Source organism: Schistocerca gregaria, chromosome 2, assembly GCF_023897955.1.
Source record: "Schistocerca gregaria isolate iqSchGreg1 chromosome 2, iqSchGreg1.2, whole genome shotgun sequence".
NCBI classification, from domain to species: domain Eukaryota; kingdom Metazoa; phylum Arthropoda; class Insecta; order Orthoptera; family Acrididae; genus Schistocerca; species Schistocerca gregaria.
This window is the reverse complement of record NC_064921.1, coordinates 460,327,436-460,348,356: the sequence shown is the minus strand read 5'-3', so window position 1 is coordinate 460,348,356 and position 20,921 is coordinate 460,327,436. Positions and strand designations below refer to the sequence as shown.

The 20,921-nt window shown below is 44.3% G+C and overlaps 1 protein-coding gene across 4 annotated transcripts in view; it reads left to right on the top strand.

Moving 5' to 3' along the window:
* The first annotated feature begins 310 nt into the window (after positions 1-310).
* LOC126325851 (clavesin-2-like) overlaps positions 311-20,921 on the top strand; it is a 223,457-nt gene continuing 202,846 nt past the window's right edge. For all 4 annotated transcript variants that reach the window (XM_049995366.1, XM_049995348.1, XM_049995374.1 and 1 more), the window contains exon 1: positions 311-407. The gene's annotated coding sequence lies outside the window, so the exon portion shown is untranslated. The remainder of the gene's footprint in view (positions 408-20,921) is intronic.

Below are 20,921 nucleotides of genomic sequence, written 5' to 3'. Positions count from 1 at the left end.
AGTTTCTGCCTGTAATTCCCAGACACATAGATTTGCAGTTTTGACGTTCTAACTCGCACTTACAAAAGATGACCTATAGAATACATTGACATCACGAGAGTTCATTGCAATCTAGATTTTGTATCTTGTTTCTTTACTCCAGACGTCACCAGTGCAATTACAGAGCGACGTAATTGTGTCGTTGTTTGGCGGGTTCCTAAACAGGGCACGGTTCGATCTTCTGACGTTCCCGGCGACGTTCCCACCGCACCACGTACACGTGATACCCGCGGACTTCGCCCCGAATTATCAGCGAGGGCTGTCCCGTTCCAAGTGAGCTGGACAGTGTTATTGTATACGGGTTGACGAGTGCAAGAAAACAATTGCTTCGCGGTATTGGTTAGCAGTATCGACGCTGTCGTTTGTGGGTACGTACTTTATCCAGCGCGGCACATAGACAGTGCTTAACATCTCACACCACTGGGGAGCAGCTATTCGCTCTTTAAGTTTTCAAGGTTCCAGGGTAACGCATTTTCTTTACATTGCTCGTTACTTTGTTGGGTACAGTAGCTGTGAAGTAAATGTCTACACTTACTGCCGCTATGGATTTAAAAAAAATGCCAGTAGAAAATAAACGTTTCTTTCAGTAATCAGAAGTGGTTTCTACTCAATAAGTCTGTATCATAAGTGTTGAAGGAATATTTTATCATACTATAAAAATCCAGAGTAACAATAACTACAGGCTTTTTTTCAGGCAGAAAATCATGCAAGTTAAGGTGACAAACCTGAAGCAGACGAAATATAAAAATGAATTTTATTAGTTATATATTAACTGTAAACAGAGAAAAGACTCTGAAATGCTTTGTGAGGCATTCAAATAACAAAATTTGAAAACTATGAATGGTTATGGCGTTCGTATTCTCGGGGCATTAAAAAATGGTTCAAATGGCTCTGAGCACTATGGGACAACTGAGGCCATCAGTCCCCTAGAACTTAGAACTACTGAAACCTAACTAACCTAAGGACATCACACACATCCATGCCCGAGGCAGGATTCGAACCTGTGACCGTAGTGGTCGCGCGGTTCTAGACTGAAGCGCCTAGAACCGCTCCGTCACACCGGCCGGCTGGAGACATTAACATTGAAGCTGAGTAACCAAGGATACGACTTAAGTACTAAACTATGAAATAGAAAAGAAGTAAGTTATTGCCTATCGTATACACCTATCTGTGCAGAGTAGTAGGAGTTCGTCATGTTACGATTTTTGAGATGGGTACAACATGAACACACATGCACAAAGCAAGTACGGCGATGGATACAACTTTTGCTGACTCCAGATGAAAAAAACTGGCGAGGAAGAACATTTTAAAATTGTGTTTATAAATGTAATTCCAAGACCTGTGATACTATTATATTATAGATGAAAAAGTGAGCCACCGTTACACACTAGAGTAGCTTCAGAAGTTGTTATCTCTTGGTTTCTACAGCTGATCTATTCTTTTCTTGGTATCCTCTTACAGTGCTTGCATCCCGAATATCTGTAGCCGGCCGCGGTGACCGAGCGGTTCTAGGCGCTTCCGTCCGGAACCGCGCGACCGCTACGGTCGCAAGTTTGAAACCTGCCTCGGGCATGGATGTGTGTGATGACCTTAGTTAGGTTTAAGTAGTTCTAAGTTCTAGGGGACTGATGACAGATGTTAAGTCCCAAGGTACTGAGAGCCATTTGAACCGAATATCTGACTCATTTCTTTCTCTGTGGGGCATCCCATTTGCAATACTCTTCCCATCCATCTACTTTCACTCATATTCAAAAGGTGTGTGTAGAAGAGTAGATGCTTAGTTTCAGTTTTATCTACAGTTGTCTCGTTTACTCCACCATTTTCCTCTGGTGTGGTTTCACACGCATTTCATCCCAAACTTACCCCAACTTTTCCGGAAGTTCAGCTCCTGGGCGAATACTCTTCCGCATTGCCTCTTGCTCAGCAACTAAGTCTCTCGCCAATAAGTGTAAATAGTCTCAGGAAAAATCACTACACATTCATTTACTTCCACACTCTGCAAGCCACCTTACAGCGTGAGGCAGAGGGCACTTATGGTATCACTATTCGGAGGTTGAACAAAAATATGGAACAGGCGCTAGAAATGCATGCCTAAACATAAATGAATCGCTTACTTTTGTCAGTTTCGGTTTACTGAGACGTAGACGAATCGATAGGAACTAAATCTGGACCCCGTCATTGCCTTATTGCTTCAACACGGCAGTATGCAACTTTTCCTAATAGGGGCAACTCCAGGTGTTTTTACCTGAACGTATGGTAGTTTTCTGAACACGTAAGAGTTATAACGTTGATATAACATACATTCAGTGGTTTATGTTCAAAATCATTGAGAAAGTGTACGACACGTTGATATAACATACATTCAGTGGTTTATGTTCAAAATCATTGAGAAAGTGTACGACACGTTTGTGTACAGTGATAATGGTTTCTTCTGTTTAATAGTAATCACTCGACAGACATATTTACTTTGTATTACATTTATTGCCCTCAGAATACTGTTATTCATTAATTGTAATTTCTTGCTTTCGTATAATTTAAAAAAGTACCTTAGAAGTTAATTGTTTCCTTAATTATTGCTGTGAGGGGAGAATTCCATGTGACAAAAGTCACCATAGCAGCTTCAACTATTTTTCAGACAAGGTAATTTTAGCCTTATATAGTCCAGCAAATGAACATTTTCACATGACAGAGAGAAACTCGCCCTTACATTACTAAGCAATTGGCGTTGAATATTTTTGCTCCTCCTGAATGTTTTGTCAATCGTGAGTCGGCCTCTTTAGGAAACAAGAGATTACGGTGCAGATTCTAGCCAGGCCTGGAGATGGCACTGTTGTATTTGACCAGGAACGGCGCCTGCGCAGTGGCCTCAGTTTGTTGCAGGTGTCAGTCGTGGTCAGACAGACTTCTGTGCAGTTGTGAAGGCGTTATTTCGGAGCCAATGTGGATTCGAACGTGGATAACACGCATTATGTTCGAGTATAATGACTTCTCTGGAGACTAGAAATCTACTCTGTAGGAATCAGCACGGGTTTCGAAAAAGACGATCGTGTGAAACCCAGCTCACACTATTCGTCCACCAGACTCAGAGGGCCATAGACACGGGTTCCCAGGTAGATGCCGTGTTTCTTGACTTCCGCAAGGCGTTCGATACAGTTCTCCACAGCCATTTAATGAAAAAAGTAAGAGCACATGGACTATCAGACCAATTGTGTGATTGGATTGAAGAGTTCCTAGATAACAGAACGCAGTATTTCATTCTCAATGGCGAGAAGTCTTCCGATTAAGAGTGATTCCAGGTGTGCCGCAGGAGAGTGTCGTAGGACAGTTGATATTCACAATATACATAAATGACCTTGTGGGTGACATCGGAAGTTCACTGAGGCTTTTTGCGGATGATGCTGTGGTATACCGAGAGTTTGTAACAATGGAAAATTGTATTGAAATGCAGGAGGATCTGCAGCGAATTGACGCATGGTTCAGGGAATGGCAACTGAATCTCAATGTAGATAAGTGTGATGCGCTGCGAATACATAGAAAGAAAGATCCTTTATCATTTAGCTACAATATAGCAGGTCAGCAACTGGAAGCAGTTAATTCCACAAATTATCTGGGAGTAGGCATTAGGAGTGATTTAAAATGAAATGATCATGTAAAGTTGATCGTCGGTAAAGCAGATGCCAGACTGAGATTCATTGGAAGAATCCTAAGGAAATGCAACCCGAAAACAAAGGAAGTAGGTTACAGTACACTTGTTCGCCCACTGCTTGAATATAGCTCATCAGTGTGGGATCCGTACCAGATAGAGTTGATAGAAGAGATAGAGAAGATCCAACAGAGAGCAGCGCGCTTCGTTACAGGATCATTTAGTAATCACGAAAGCGTTTCGGAGATGATAGATAAACTCCAGTGGAAGACTCTGCAGGAGAGACGCTCAGTAGCTCGGTACGGGCTTTTGTTGAAGTTTCAAGAACATACCTTCACCGAGGAGTCAAGCAGTATATTGCTCCCTCCTACGTATATCTCGCGAAGAGACCATGAGGATAAAATCAGAGAGATTAGATCCCACACAGAGTCATACCGACATTCCTTCTTTCCACGAACAATACGAGACTGGAATAGAAGGGAGAACCGATAGAGGTACTCAAGGTACCCTCCGCCACACACCGTCAGGTGGCTTGCGGAGTATGGATGTAGTTGTAGATGTAGATAAAATGCTGGTGTTCGTAAGGTGGGTGAGCACGTAGCCAAGGTATACAAAGTGTTTAAAGAGCCACCGTATCGAAGGTTTATACCGAATGCAGGGAAAGCGGGAAAACACCATCCGCTAAGTCATTACGCGCACGAAAGTGTGTGTTTCGTGGTCTTGACAGACGGTCATTAAAGAGGACTGTGACGAGAAATAACAAGGTGACAACTGCAAAAGTCACTGCAGAACTGAATGTCACACTTGCGAATCCTGTCACCATCGAAACTGTCCGAAGGGAGCTTCAAAGCTGGGAATTTCGGGGAGGGCTGGATTTCCGAAACCACACTTCAGTGATGTAAATGCCCACAACAGGATAACGTGGCGGCAAAGCCATAGATCCTGGCCTATGGAGCAATGGAAGAAAGTCATTTGGTCGGTTGAGCCCTGCTTCACACTGTTTCCAACTTTATGTCCCAAGAATGAAAAATGACGGCGGTCCGGTGATGATTTCGGCAGCCATGTCGTGGTACTGCATAGGCCACATGGCTACTCTGCAAGGTCGCACTACTGCCAAAGATAAGATGACCATTTTGACTGATCAGATCCATCAAATGGTTCAATATTTGTTCGCCAGTGGTGGTGCTGTGTTCCAAGACGACAGGGCCTTGTTCGCACAACTCGCATCGTCCAGGATTGGTTTTGTGAACACGAGGATGAATTGTCGCAGCTCCCTAGGCCAACACAGTCAACAGATCTCAATACTATTGAGCCTGTAAGCGTATTGTCATATCGCTGGCTTAGTTGTGGAGTACCTTTGCGGGCAGCCGCGTCTAGAGAGTCGAGCGCGGGACACGGAACTGTTATGTTGTGTAGTGTGCAGCTCTGCGTGCGAGAGGCATTGTTGGTATGGAAGTTGAAGTGTTGCTACAAGTGCTATTATAGTAAAGTGATGATATATGGAAATTTTTCAGAAGAAAGTGCGTCAAGAAGTAATTGAAAGTGAGCAGTGCCGTCAATAACGTATTTATGTATCCTCTCGTTGCGCGTCGCACAGCACCGATCATCCGCGCCGTGTTCGGTCTCCCGGAATGAACTGATGTGAATCAGTAAAAATTAGTTACCATAAAAGGGTGCAGTCAATTGCCAGTGCCTTGTAGCGAGCGTGAGGACGTGCGTTCGATCATCGCGTTTTATGCATTATCAACAATCAGCCGCGCCGCGACGATTACGCGCACGCTCGTACAAGTGAGAACTGAGAACTGAAAAATTGACTTTACGAACTGTGTTATATCATTACTAGTGACAAGGAGGAGTATTACCAGGTATCTGCATGTGTGACGAGCGTAAGAACTTTCGTTCGATCATTCGCGTCGTGTCGGTTACGCGTCTGTTCGTCAGATGATATTTTGGACGGTTAATCATCAAGATTGTTAATTGGGATAAACATTTACGATTTAGAGTGTAAACAGTGCAACCTGCGATTTCCTTTAATCGTCTCAGAATATAGTTGTTCATTCCAGACGCCGAATAGTGTTGTGTTTTAACGTTGAGTGGCTCCCCTAAACCCGCTTACATAATTCGATGGATAGTTTCAGGCAAGCCAGCAGCAGTGTGGAGCAGAACAGTACGACCGCCGCGGCATTATCAGGTACGAGAAGTAGACGGGGCGCACGGTCGAGCAACAGTCCAAAACGACACAGTTCAAAGGTACCACCCCACCCATTTGTACTCCCGGGCGTGTTACAAGCCTTTATGGTCTAATTGCCACTAACTTGCTGGAAGAATGGCATAACATTCCCTTGAAAACCCTATTTATCCATTCCGAAACGACTGAAAGCTCTTTTGAATGCCAACCGTTTTCCTGCGTCGTATTAGACATGGTAACGTGTTGTGTTTTTTGTGTTTCCGTATTTTTCTCCGGCCCCCAGCAGTTTCCCTCCCACAGGGCGGATGTTCGAGTGCCTCCCACTTTTGCTGGTCCGTAATGTATGCAGCTGTCGTGCCAGACCGACCGGTGTCTTGTATCGAATCGCGACCAGCACGGAACCTGGTGCACCACTCCGCTGCCGTGATTTTCGACAGACTTGATGCACAGTACACTTTCTTCATTCTCCGATGGATGTCTACCGGTGTTAGGCCTTCGGCAGCCAAGAGAAGAGCAACAGCACGTTGGTCTTGTTTGGATGTATTTGGTAATAATGCCGCCATAATTCACGTTTCCGCATTTACTGCACTCACATCAGAAAGACACGAATGCTACACTAATCTCTTGCCTACATACCCGCATCGGAGTCGCGCAATGTTGCGTCTACATTGCAGAAAAGCCATCGAACGGAAAGTTTTTGACCTCCCCTTATAGCTTCGAATGTGCCGCAAGGAGGTGCATTACGACCTTTAATGTTGTCGTTATACGTACGTACACGACTCACCAGACAGGCCCAGTAGCACTATAAGACTGTTCGCTGACAAAGTTGTTGTGTATAGCAAAATATCGTAGTTGGATGATCGTAAATAAACGCAGAAACGTTTGAACTAAGTTTTCAGTAACTGCCATGGATGTGGATGAATGCAAAATAATACCTATAATAAAAAGAAAGATATAGATAGTATCCGATTAGAGGATTAGTCGTCTTCAGCACGTCATGTCGTATAAGTACTGTATTTAGGGGTAATACTAAGAAACGATCGCTTGAAATCAGTAATTTGGCAGGCGAATAGAAGACTTTGATTTGTTTGAAGAGTACCGGAAAACTCAGTGCACTTGTAAAGGAAATAGCAAAGAAGGTGCTAGGGCGACCAACTCCACATTGTTTTTCCAAAGTTTGAAGTCTTTATCAGGTAGGCATCCCAGTAGACATCGCAAAATTCAGAAACGCTTTACTGCGATCTTAACATAACTGTAGCTCACACAAAAATGTAACAAAAATGCGCGGGGAACATAAATGCGTATCCCTGAAAGAAACACTACAAAGTCTCTTTAAATCCTGTTGAGTAAATTTAGAGCCCGGAATTCGTACATTTATTGTAGGTGTCGTAGATTGTGGCACCTACAGTCACACGAACAGTCATTTTTATGAGTTTCAACAAGCCACGTAAATTGGGTAGCTGTGAGTAGAGCTATGGACAGATTGCAACACATTGTCTGTAGTTTTCTCTCCTCTGTGAGGCAATGATGGCTCAAATGGCTCTGAGCACTATGGGACTTAACATCTATGGTCATCAGTCCCCTAGAACTACTTAAACCTAATTAACCTAAGGAAATCACACAACACCCAGTCATCATGAGGCAGATAAAATCCATAACTCCGCCGGGAATCGAACCCAGGCGCGGGAACCGAGAACGCTACCGCACGACTACGAGCTGCGGATGAGGCAGACATTTCATACTGCAATTGACTCTGGTCACTGTTTCAAACATTTCCTTTCTCCACACTCCGCTCTGTAATAAACATTTTCACTTCCTCCACTAACTGTTGTGCCTTCTGAAGTATTCTGTTATCGTCTTCTTTGTCCTTACGTGTACAAAAGTAGTAATATGCCTGGGTGAAATTCCATATTCAGCCTTGAGATTACGATGAAAGGAATCGACACTATGAAATTGTGCAAGCTAACCACGTTAAATGCTTCTAGCGCCTACATTTGCAGATGCCAATCGCGAACTGTAGATCCATATGGCCTTGCTTTATCAAATTACGATATTACATGCTCTTTTATAGTGTTTATTTGACACAGTCTGTTTCCTCTTAAACGCACTACTTGTCGCCTTTTGCTAGTGCCTTAATTTAGAATTAAACTGCAGTTTCATTTACTTTTAATGCACTCATGCCGTCTTATTTGTTTGCTACAAGAACTGAAGCCACGATTGTGATAGTCATCGTAAGTGCTCTCTAGTGCTCTGTTATTAATATCTTCTAGTATACTGGGCCTCGACTGATTGATTGAAGATAGCTCGTACTCTCTTCGACTGTTCCCCTTGCTGTGAAGTATATCTATACAGTGTAACATTGCGTATTTTTGTGTCATCCCATTATATTTCAGAATTATTATGTTATATAATACACTCCTAGCCATTAAAATTGCTACACCACGAAGATGACGTGCTACAGACGCGAAATTTAACCGACAGGAAGAAGATGCTGTGATATGCAGATGAGTAGCTTTTCAGAGCATTCACACAAGGTTGGCGACACCTACTACAACTTGCTGACATGAGGAAAGTTTCCAACCGATTACTCATACACAAACAGCAGTTGACCGGCGTTGCCTGGTGAAACGTTGTTGTGATGCCTAGTGTAAGGAGGAGAAATGCATACCATCACGTTTCCGACTTTGATAAAGGTCACATTGTAGCCTATCGCGATTGCGGTTTATGGTATCGCGACATTGCTGCTCGCGTTGGTCGAGATCCAATGACTGTTAGCAGAATATGGAATCGATGGGTTCAGGTGGGTAATACGGAACGCCGTGCTAGATCGCAAAGGCCTCGCCGGCCGGGTTGGCCGAGCCGTTCTAGGGGCTAAAGTCTGAAACCGCGCGACCGCTACGGTCTCAGGTTCGAATCCTGCCGCGTGCATGGATGTGTGTGATGTCCTTAGGTTAGTTAGGTTTAAGTAGTTCTAAGTTCTAGGGGACTGATGACCTCAGAAGTTAAGTCCCATAGTGCTCAGAGCCATTTCTGAACCCAACGGCCTCGTATCACTAACAGTCGAGATTACAGGCATCTCATTCGCATGGCTGTAACGGATCGTGCAACCACGTCTCGATCCCTGAGTCAACAGATGGGAACGTTTGCAAGACAACAACCACCTGCACGAACAGTTCGACGACGTGTGCAGCAGCTTGGACTATCACCTCGGAGTCCATGGCTGCAGTTACCCTTCACGCTGCATCACAGACAGGAGCGCCTGCGATGGTGTACTCACCGATGAACCTGGGTGCACGAATGCCAAAACGTAATTTTTTTCGGATGAATCCAGGTTCTGTTTACAGCATTATGATGGTAGCATCCGTGTTTGGCGACATCGCTGTGAACGCACATTGGAAGCGTTTATTCGTCATCGCCTACTGGCGTATCACCCGGCGTGATGGTATGGGGTGCCATTGGTTACACGTCTCGGTCACCTCTTATTCGCATTGACGGTACTTTGAACAGTGGACGTTACATTTCAGATGTGTTACGAGCCGTGACTCTACCCTTCATTCAATCCCAGCGAAACCCTACATTTCAGCAGGATAATGCACGAACGCATGTTGCAGGTCCTGCACGGGCCTTCCTGAATACAGAAAATGTTCGACTGCTGCCCTAGCCAGCACATTCTCCAGATCTCTCACCAATTGAAAACGTCTGGTCAATGGTGGCCGAGCAACTGGCTCGTCACAATACGCCAGTCACTACTCTTGATGAACTGTGGTATCGTGTTGAAGCTGCATGGGCAGCTGTACCTGTCCACGCCATCCAAGGTATGACTCAATGCCCAGGCGTGTCAAGGCCGTTACTACGGCCAGAGGTGGTGGTGGTGATTAGTGTTTAACGTCCCGTCGACAACGAGGTCATTAGAGACGGAGCGCAAGCTCGGGTTAGGGAAGGATTGGGAAGGAAATCGGCCGTGCCCTTTCAAAGGAACCATCCCTGCATTTGCCTGAAACGATTTAGGGAAATCACGGAAAACCTAAATCAGGATGGGCGCAGACGGGATTGAACCGTCGTCCTCCCGAATGCGAGTCCAGTGTGCTAACAACTGCGCCACCTCGTTCGGTGCCAGATGTGGTTGTTCTGGGTACTGATTTCTCAGGATCTATGCACCCAAATTGCGTGAAAATGTAATGGCATGTCAGTTTCAGTATAATATATTTTCCAAGGAAGACCCGTTTGTCATCTGCATTTCTTCTTGGTGTAGCAATTTTAATGGCTAGTGGTGTATATCCACGAACTCTCTAACCTCGACTCCGATTTCATTTCCATATTCAGCACGTCTCAAAATACTCCCTAATATCTGGACCACATTCATAGGATAATTTCTCTTCGTGATATCACTGTACACAGTCTGCACAATAGGTAGCAAGCGAACACTCCAAGAGACACATTCGTACTGCAGTTACACCACTCACGCAAATCATTCATGTTAGTATTATACAACATGCCACCTGCTGATGGCGCTAGCAGACTAGTGCAGAGTTTTGCATAGAAACGACACAGGACATTGAGTTTTGCTTGGAAACGACACAGGACACTGATGTTTTATGACAGTGTTAGTGTAAGCATGGTTTTGCGCGCTCCCTAGCGTTAGAGGTCGAAGGTGTCCCTTGTTAGAAGGTTTTAAACGGTTTGAAACAACATGTCTATCAATTCAACGGTATTAACCGTCTCGTATATATCCCGAAAATGTTCTTTTTATTCAGTTTTAATGTACAGTGGGTAGTTCGTCCGCTCTCGACTCATTATGGTTTTGCATTACATTTATCGAATTTAACGCGTATTGTTTGATTTATAGTTGGATTGCAGAGGAGATTGTCATTTTTAGCAACACGCGTCGGCTGTGTTTCGTAATCGGTTACCTTGTTTCCCAACTGTTATGCTTACGATCAAACGCTCACTGTGATTTAGTCGATCGATGTTTGCAGGTATGGGTGTCTCTTAGCCATTAACTGCATTTGTGTTCCACTCAATGGATTATTGTAGAGGGACAGCATTTTGAAAGCGCTCATCAAAATTGACAAATTGTAAGTTTAGGTGAAAAATACACTGACGGCAAAAAATCGCAGCACCAAAAAATAAATAGTGAAGAGTATTGAAATTTCGGGAATACTTGTCTAGGTTACGTATTTCAGCGACTAACACTGCAGGATCACAGGTTAATGTAAGCGTGAGGTGAGCTATTGCAAATGTGAAATGCTGATACACTGATACCAGTGCAACCGCTAGAATGTTGAATGCAGGCATGCAAACGTGCATGCATTGTGTTGTACAGGTACCGGATAGTAGATTGGCAATGATTGTTTACGCCTCGCTACACTGTTGCCAAATTTATTCGAGATGGAGGACCCTTCAGCAATCTTCCCTTGGTGCAGACATGGCAACATTCCAGTTTTGTTATCAAATTGATTAATTAATTAAACTGATAAATTAATAACTTCTTCCCATCTCCACCCCCACCCCTCCCAGAAGAAACTGGAGGAAAAATTTGCTCAGTGTGTGCTGAGCAGTTAGACTGGAAGAAACACATGGCACGAAATTGAAATCAGATGGCAGTACAGGTAGACAGTAAGGTTCTGGCGCAATCTTAATATCAGATTAATTGACTAATTAATTAAATTGGTCAATTCATTACCTCCACCTCTCCTCCCTGGGGGGAAATTCAGAATCAGTGGGAAATCCAACTTTTCGTGGTAAATTCAATTTTTCGCGGCAAATTCAAATGTAATTACATTTATTGCAGATGGCATAATAATAATAATTAATAATAATAATATATTCATTATTTATAAAAATTCAAATTGCATGTCACTGATGGGAGGGATGTAGGATACTATCTTCATTTCATCATCTTTGGAATATTGGCACAGTCTTATTATTGATGACTCAGAATATTGGTGCAGTCTAACTCCCCGCCTCCTATTGAAGGGTACTTCAAAAAATGGTAATTGAAAAATCAGTAGGAGAATTCAATTTTTTTCTTCTGATTGTGAAGCATGGTATCTGGGGAGGGGTAGTTGCCATTAGTCGAGTGCTAGAGAGTATCTCTAGCCTGTCTCATCAATAACTGGTGGTTGTAGAGAATATATTTTCGCTAATAGTCTGGTCAATAGCCCTATGTGGGGTGGATGGGTGATAAGAGTACTATCACTGAATTGCAAGGGACTAACCTCTTGCCGATTACAAGTGAATAGCTGCTGGGAAGGACGTAAGAATGGGTAATAATATCAGAACAAAGACTCACTGTCCCAGTGCTGCTATATTTTTCTTCGGTATTGTCATTTCATTTTTCGCTCCCTGTATGGGAGGAGATGGGCTGTCAGCAGATACAAGTCACTGCTCTTCAGCCACACGAGAGAAAAATTTTAAAACATAGTATAAAATTAGCCATGTCAGATTGCAAATGAATGTCTGACATAATAAAAAGACATAGATTCAGGTACATAATATAGTATAAAAGGTGGAGTAGTTGATGAATTAAAAGACTGATGCAGATGAAAGGGCAACAAAATGTTCCACGAAAGATAAAAGACAGAGAGACAAAAGTAGAAGTTAAAAGTAGTAAAAAGCCAGTTTGAAGTGATGAGTTGGCCTAGACTGTCAGGAAGTGGGGTATGAAGGGGATGTAGCGGTTGGAGTAGTGTTTAAGAGGGTGTCTGTGCAGGTTAGAAGAAGAATTCGTGAGAGTGAAGAGGGATACCGTATTTGTCCAAAGCTTAGGATGTCAGTGGTGAGGAGTTGAGAGGAAGGGGGTCCTGATTAGGTGGGATTGGGTAGGTTCATTTACCTCTGGTAGGCTGGGCAGGTAAGAGAAGGCGATTAAAGTTCCATTGAGAGAGGGTGTGGAGGGTGTAACATCGGAGGAATGTGGTGGTAGACTACTGAGCAGGGGGCAAACTAAGGGGTGAGTGGTGTCAAGTTTGTGGGTAATGTAGGATACTCAGAGATGTTGAAAATGTAATAGCGAGGAGGGAAATTTTATTCATTGGTAGACGATGCAGGTGGAGGACAGTAAGTGATTTCAAAATGCTAGGTGCAGTGTATGGTGTTCAAGGATCTGTAGGTCATGATAAAAGGAGGGAGGATATCATGTCACATTGAAATAGCAGAGGATGGGTCAGATCAGGGATTTGTAGGAGTGGAGAAATATGGAAGGGTACAAGTCCCATGTTTGGCCAGTTAGCAGTTTTAGTAATTTTAATCTATTGTGAGCTTCCTATTAAATGTTTAGTAGATGAGAGTTCCATATCAGTCAGTGGTCAAGCATTAGTCCAAGGTATTCTAGTGTGTTAGTTAACTGGATAAAAATGGGTTCAAATAGCTCTAAGCACTAAGGGACTTAACATCTGAGGTCATCAGTTCCCTAGACTTAGAAATACTTAAACCTAACTAACCTAAGGATAGCACACACATCCATGCCCGAGGCAGGATTCGAACCTGCGACCATAGCAGTGGCGTGGTTCCTGACTGTTAACTGGATAGAACAGCCATAAATTGTAAGGTAAATGTCGTGGGGTAGAAGCTACTGGTGGTTCAGCATATAATTAAGCCTGCGTTTTGCTAGGATTGATTTTGAGGAGCTACTAGTTGCATGGTGAAATGAACTAATTGAGGTGAAGCTGGAACGAATGATCGTTGGGATTTATGGAGGGTAGAGTAGAGGGCGAGGAAGGCAGTGTCATCGGTATACTGGAGGAGATGAACAGGAGGATGGAGCTTAGGCACATCAGCAGTGTACAGGACATACAGCAGAAGTGATAGGACAGAACCTGGGGACACAGCTGCAGTGGGATGGAAAATACGGGAGTTAGTGTTGTTGACAATGACATAAAATGGCCAGTTAGAGAGAAAGGAGATGATGAGGCGACATAGTTTATGGGAAGGGCATAGGTCTGGAGCTTAAAGAAGAGCACAGAATGCCATACACAGTCGTAAGCTTTCTCAAGATCTAGAAAGCCAAAAAGCAGGATTTACAGTTATTAATTTGGTGGGTGAGGAGATGAGTAAGGTACAGGAGTTCGTCATCAGAGAAAAAGTTGGAACAGGAGCCACCCTGATGGACAGGAATTGGTAGGTATAGGTTTTCATGGTTACATTTGAATGGACTGAAGGACCTTGCTACACACAGAGGCAAGGCTGATCGCACAGTAAGAAAGAAGTGTCTATGGCAGGGCTATTAGGTTTGAGGAAGAGGACGATTTGAGAGGTTTCACGGTTCAGGATAGAAATCTGTGTGAAGGATTATATTATAAAGGATCGGTAGGATTTCTAGGAAGGATAGCGGACGTTCTTTTAGGTGTCTACAGCGGTGCCACAGTCGTAACCAGGACACGTGTTCCATTTGTGATGGAGTATCTGTTGAATGTCTTGTGTTGTACTGAGTCCTGTCTGTGGGATGTTGCTGAGGTACTGGAATCTAGAAGTGAGCGGCAGGAGTGAAGTACTGGTACGCTTGTGGACTGTCAGGAATAAAGACTAATCGAAGTGGGGGTCATCCGGGATGGTAAAGGTGTCAGAGAAGTAGAACTTTGGCTTTGCTTAGATTATCAGGGAGAGAGCGATTGTCATGCAGGAGGGTGTAGAAGGGAGCAAGGTTGTTGCCAATAAGGTGGTAAACGCCTTCCAGTATGTGGAAGAGTTTATGGGCAGTGTGGCATTGAGGCTTATGCATGTCTGGCGCCAAATGTCAAGTTTCTTTACAGTCAGCAGATTTCAGATGTGCCAATGTAGTTGTCAGTGGTATGCAAGTGTGTTTCAGACATGTCTGCAGGAAGGGTTGGTAAAGGTGACAGTATTCATGGAGGAGTAGGAGAGCATGTGAAGGGAGTGTGGGGCAGCCTAGATCGATGGGTTTCGTCGGAATATGGTAAGTTACGGCGTTTGGCAAGGTCGGATGCTGGAAGGTGGCAGCATGGTGCATGTCATGGGGGTCGTGGAAGGATAAGGGATGGCTTCCGAGTTCAGCATCCCATTTGGAATGGGAGTAGTACTGGATTTGTTTGGGAGGGGCAGCAGGAGTGGGTCCATGGATTGGGTGTGTATTGTAGGGAATGGTGTGTGGGATAGGGAGATGGTTGCTTCCAATGGGGTGGAGGACTGCTGCAGTTATACCCCCAAGGAGGTTAGGAGAGGTGAGGATAAAATCAGAAAGGGAACTGCTTTCATGGTGCGTATGTAGTGGATGAAAGAGGAAGAACTATGCCAGAGTTCAGAATGGCATGGGACAAGCTGTGGATATTCAGAACAGCAGCAATAATGTAGGAGCAAAAGGTGTTGTCTATGTGGGTGAGGAATTCATATGGGATGGCATGATGTGGTCGGATATAGATAGTGGCATGGGCAATAGTTCTGGCTGTGAGGAAGAGAGTGAGAATAAGGTGTTCAGTAGGATTGTTGTAGAAGGGTTGCAGCTGAAAGGGGAGGTTCTTGTGTGGTCAATAGCAACTCCATCTCAGTGGAGGATGTATTGTGGATATTGTGATGAGGTTAGTGAAAGGTTTCATTCAGGATGAAGCTCTCAACACAGTGTTGGGAGAGGGTGCGTGAGAAGAGTTGTTTCTTGGCTGAAAAGGAGCGGATATTGTGAAATAGGATATTATACTGATGTCACACCATGATTTAGGGAGAGAAGGGGTAGGAGGATGGGTTGCTTGGGTCGGTTTAAACAAGGATGACGAGACAGGTGAAAAGAAATCGTCTTAGTTGCAGGAATAGGTGGCTTGGGTATTAAGGTGAAAGACAGAGTGGGCAGCAAGTGAAATTTGGTGTAGTCTGCCCTTTGGAAAGGGTGAATGTTTTGAAGAACTATTGTCATAAATCAGATGATGTCTTCAGTTGTAGGAGGTGACAGAGGGAGTTGCTGGGTTGGGCAGGGCTGTCAATGGGTTTGTGGGAACAATCAGCCCAGGTCAGGAAGGTGGAGGTTGAGTCTTGCACTTGGAAGAATAGGCCAGGTGGGGCAGGTTAACAGTATCACATGAGGGAAGGAAAGTGAGAGTGTTACATTGCGTAAGAAAATAGTGGGATTTACAGTGGGGGCAGTTGGGAAGGTTTTTGGAGTCAGTGGTTAGGTGGTCATTATACATTAGCCATCTTTGGCAGCGGTATGATGGAGGAAGAGATTTTAATGGTTCAACAGTGTGTCGTTGTTTGTAGACCAGGGTCCTATGGTGGAGAAGGTGGTCTATTGTGGATGGGGATTTGGTGAAGATGCGATCTTTGAAGGTTGGACCCTAAACATTAAAGATACAGAGCACTTTCCAAACTTTGGTGAGGTCAGTATGGGGGTTGAGCTCAGACTCTGTCTCCTCCATTGTGATCTCAGGATCGATCCCTTTGATCACGGCAGTTAGGGTAGGGGGGCAGTAAAGAGGTTGTGGTTGCTTCGTCTGGGTGATTGTGGAAAGGGTGCTAGATGTGCATAGCGACTGAAAGTGACACTGGGGATCTTCTGGAGGAATTTGGCGTGGAATTCTGGATCAGGGATTTTATGAGGACGGAGTCTCTTATAGGGATGATCTGAGCAGTGAGTAAGGAGCGAATATATTTTCTGATTTCGAACAGGAGAGCCTTGGATTTGAGGAAGCTGGAGTCAGGAAGGGAGAGAAGGAAGTATGCAGAGTGGTAGAGGTAGTGGTAGCAGAGAGCCTGGCAGTCCATGAATTTTAGCATTTCCGTTTGTTTAGGTGCTTTTGGGATCTGGGGTGGGGGCAGTGTCAGAGTTGAGGCATTTGGCGGTCTTCCTGCGGGTAAGGAGGGTGTGATGGGCAGAACTGGAGGTAACAGGTGGCAGGACTGTTTGTAAGGGTGTGTGAATGAAGTGGGTACCACAGTCCAGGAACCTATTGTAGAAACGTCTGGTAGAGTTGCTGGTGATGGTGCAGGTGGTCGACGTATGGTGTTGGCAAGTCCTGTGTTGTAGCTGTACTGGACAATGCTGGTACTCATCCTGGCTCTGAATAGGTAGCTATGGAGAATGACATACCTGGAGAGGAGAGTACTGGGAGAGGGGAATAGGCCAGATGGAAGGTGAAAATGCTCTAAGAGATGACAGTAGGGGATTGGGAGGGGCAGGTGTAAACGGTGGTAGTGGTTGGAGAAAGCATGATGGCGGTGAAGTTACCAGTTGATAGATGGTTAACGAAGTCGGCAGAGGCGCCCTCAGCATCAGTGATGGCAACGAAGGTCGATGACGCTAACGATGAACACGCACAGACGTGGAAGAATTGTCGAAGGTACAATAAACTACACAGAAACACAAATGTAAAGCACATGAGAGTTGCCTATACTATTCAATGTTATAAGAAGAGCAGCAACAAGTACACTAGTTGTCGTATTTACACTTACCGATTGATACTAGCCGTGTGGAGTGCTGCTGTAAATCCGATCTTATTATTTATACTGGAGTCATATAGTAACTGCACTGAGGAATGAAGCACACTTATACCTATTTACCAGTCACAAATGGCTTCTTAGCCAACAGAAGTATGATACATTTTACGAGTGTGACGCTTGTTATCTTACTTGAACTTGGCACCTCAAGACGAAAAAAAAAAAAAAAAACTGACCAGTCACCTCCAGTCTAGTCCAGCACCATCTACCGAGTGTATTGTTTGCCTGAAGAGCCGACTGGCTGGAGCCTTTCTTCGTATGTGCCTGGTCGTGAGAACTTAAGCCATGGCTTCCAGTCGGCCGAGCCCTTGTGACAACGCCTGCCACTGGATACAGACTGGCATAGCTAACTCCTAGCACACTGCGAGACAAGCCAGCATGGCTTGGTCATAGAGTTCAAACTGCAATTCCAACCCTGACATAGACTCCCCAGTTTAAGAAAATCCGCTTTACGCAATCCGTGACAGGGATGTTGTCGCCTATACATCTCGAATTTCTCACGCAAAATGTAGATTCCTCCCTTTTATGCGTGTTATTTTCGAAGACAGAAGAAATTCACAACGATAATGTATCGTTAAATACTGATCCACACTATGCTATAGGTTCTATTTCCTCGTCCAATATAAGATCTGTTCTTATCGACTTAATATCTGTTAAATCCTGCTTCAAAGGACTAGATCTGGCGAGGTGGCGCAGTGGCTAGCACACTGGACTCGCATTCGCTAGGACGGTGGCTTAAAACCGCGTCTAGCCATCCAGATTTAGGTTTTCTGTGATTTTCTAAATCGCTTTGGGCAAATGCCTGGATGGTTCCTCTCAAAGGGCGCGGCCGATTTCCTTCCCTATCCTTCCTAATCTGCTAGGACTGATGACCATGCTGTTTCGTTCCTTCCCCCATATCAACCAACCGACCAACAGGACTAGAATATTAAACTTATTTTTATCTCTTGATGGAGTGCTAACAGCATGCTCTACCTTTGTCACAGGAAGCCTACTCACTTTCGAATTATTTTAAGATAATCAAATGCCTCATCACCCATGAAGTATCTCAAGGTAGCCAAGTAGCAGTACAAGGGACTTCTAATTATCAGGTTAATACTATGTATCAATGGTAGGGTGAAGAGAGCAGCACCTAACGTTGAGTTGTTGCCAAATTTATTCAAGATGGTGGATCCAAGTTGGCAGCAATAGAAGTGGCAATGTCGTGATGACATCATGGAGGGAAGTTCAAATTTTGGTGGGAAAATAGTTAGTTGGGCTACCTCCACTAACCTAACCCCTCCCCTACCCTCCTGCCCCAAGATTATGGTGGGAAGTTCAAATTTTGGCGGAAAAAAGTCACTTGGGCTATCTCCACTAACCTAAGAAAGTGGCAGGAAAACAGGTCACTTGGGCTACCTCCCCTAACCTAAGCCATCCAACCAGCACCTCATCCTTGGAATTGATGGGAAAACGACTTAACCTTTGCTGGGCTGCTAGATAGGATGGAGGTAAGTATTTTGCATGCAGTGTTTATTTAAACAATTTGAGTCGTCATAGGCAGTAGCTCCATCCAGTGTGTTCACCATGAGGTCTGAAGTCTAACTGACCTAGTACACAGTACTGCCACAAGAGGGCGCTGGTGCCCTTTGACGGTCTGGGGAAAAATGGCGGGAAAAGGACTCAGTCTGTGTCCAGCTGCTGGAGAGATGAAGGAGTGTACTTTATTTATTTTCGGTGGGATATTGGAACAATTTATTTAGGGACGGATTTCACGTAGTTTATTTTTGTTACACCAATACAAAACACTCGCCTGACGTGCTTGGGGTCACAATAAATAGCCTGAAGACCTAAAAACTACTCGTAAATTATCAAAATAATGCTGTACTCTGATGTACAGACACGAAAACAACTCGTAAATTGCCAAAATAATGAATGTATAACGCTCTGCAAACACGCTCACTAATTGTAAACTGTCGAAATAGTGCATTGCATAGCCCACAGACCTGCAAAGTATTCGTAAATTACCGAAATAACACAGGGCAACGATGCCCAGACACGTTCACCACATGTAAAATTATCAAAAATGATGCATGTTTTTCACTATGCAAACACGTTCATAACACTTAACCAACCGAAATAATGCAGTGCACAAACACACATTTCAAGTAAAACAGCTTTCGAACTGTCGTTAAGAAATTCGACCGTGACGTATCAGCAAACTCTTCCCTACAGAGTTCCAAGGCGGAATGATGACTGAATACATTCTTCCTAGCAATCCTAACGGGACAGTCTTTCCCACGTGCGAGATGCATCTGGTCGTACACGTCTTTACCGTGGCTGTCGTATAGCTTTCAGAGTTGCGGGTCAAGTGCTGAGCGAGATGTTTGCATAGCGGCTAACCCTTGCAGGCGCAGGTTGTCAGTGTTATACTGACGTCACATGTCTATGTAAATAAGAGCCAAGTCTACCTCTCGGAAGTCGTAAAGTGTCACAGTAACATTTAACGGTCGCTTTTGTTTTTGTAGGAGTTTTCGTGATGTCTCAACTTATCCACATGGAAATTCTTGCCCTAAACACGACCTGTTTACGAAAATAGTCCAGAATAACACCGAATGGGTTCTTCCCGAAGGTCCTGCCGTGGCATCCCATGCTACCCTTCATGGACATCGTGAAGTTGTGTTTTCAACATACGTATCAGAAACGGTAAACATTCTCACTACTAAAAGCCGTTATCATGTATGTGCAGCTTACAAAGACACCGGTAATCACAAAAGCATTCTTGTTGTGTGAAAAGGGAGCAACGTCTAAGCACAGACGGAAAACGAGAACAATTAAGAAAACAGAATTCGATTCACTGTTCTGCAGAAGAGAAGGCTGGAATTTTTGGTGTCTTACAGCTGTTCGAGATGTTCTAATGCCACAATGGTGGATGAGGGACAGCAGCCCGCAGTAGATACCTTGCAACCATGTTGTTAGAACCAGTTCGTATAGGCTCCTGTGTCCCAGCACAAAGGATGTCTTGTGAACGAATGGAGCATTCTGATTGGCTCTTATTGAATTCCTCCACCAAATTACTGATGCTGGTGGTATGGGAGCACTGACTGCATTTTTTTCTGCAGACGAAACTTTCAGCAGCAAAACTATGTTGTACAGATCGCCATACTGCTCTGACAGTTGAACCTTGCAAAAGTGGTCTACAGATCGTCAAATACAGGAAGACAGTTCCTCAATTACACTGCTCTGCCACTGACGACGGAAACTTGAATATTTCAGCTTGAAACCGATCTCCAACCTAGCTGTATATCACCACCTACCATATCGATGTAGTAAACACGCAATTCGTAGCCTGCGCCACACAAAATCATCACTTCTGCATCCTGCATATAGTTAGCGAACACCAGACACTCGATCCATATACGACGAAGACTGTTGTACTAAGGATGGGTCGGTTCCGCTCTGCGCAAAGGCCTCACTGTTTCTGGTTCCGACATGCTTGCTCGCTTTCTACACTCTGGGATTACGAGAACACATGTATTTTCACATGGTTTGCCAGAAAATTATACCATTTGCGCGATACTTCTCGATATCAAGCACATAGCAATATCACTTGTTTAGCAGTATCGCTTGCGC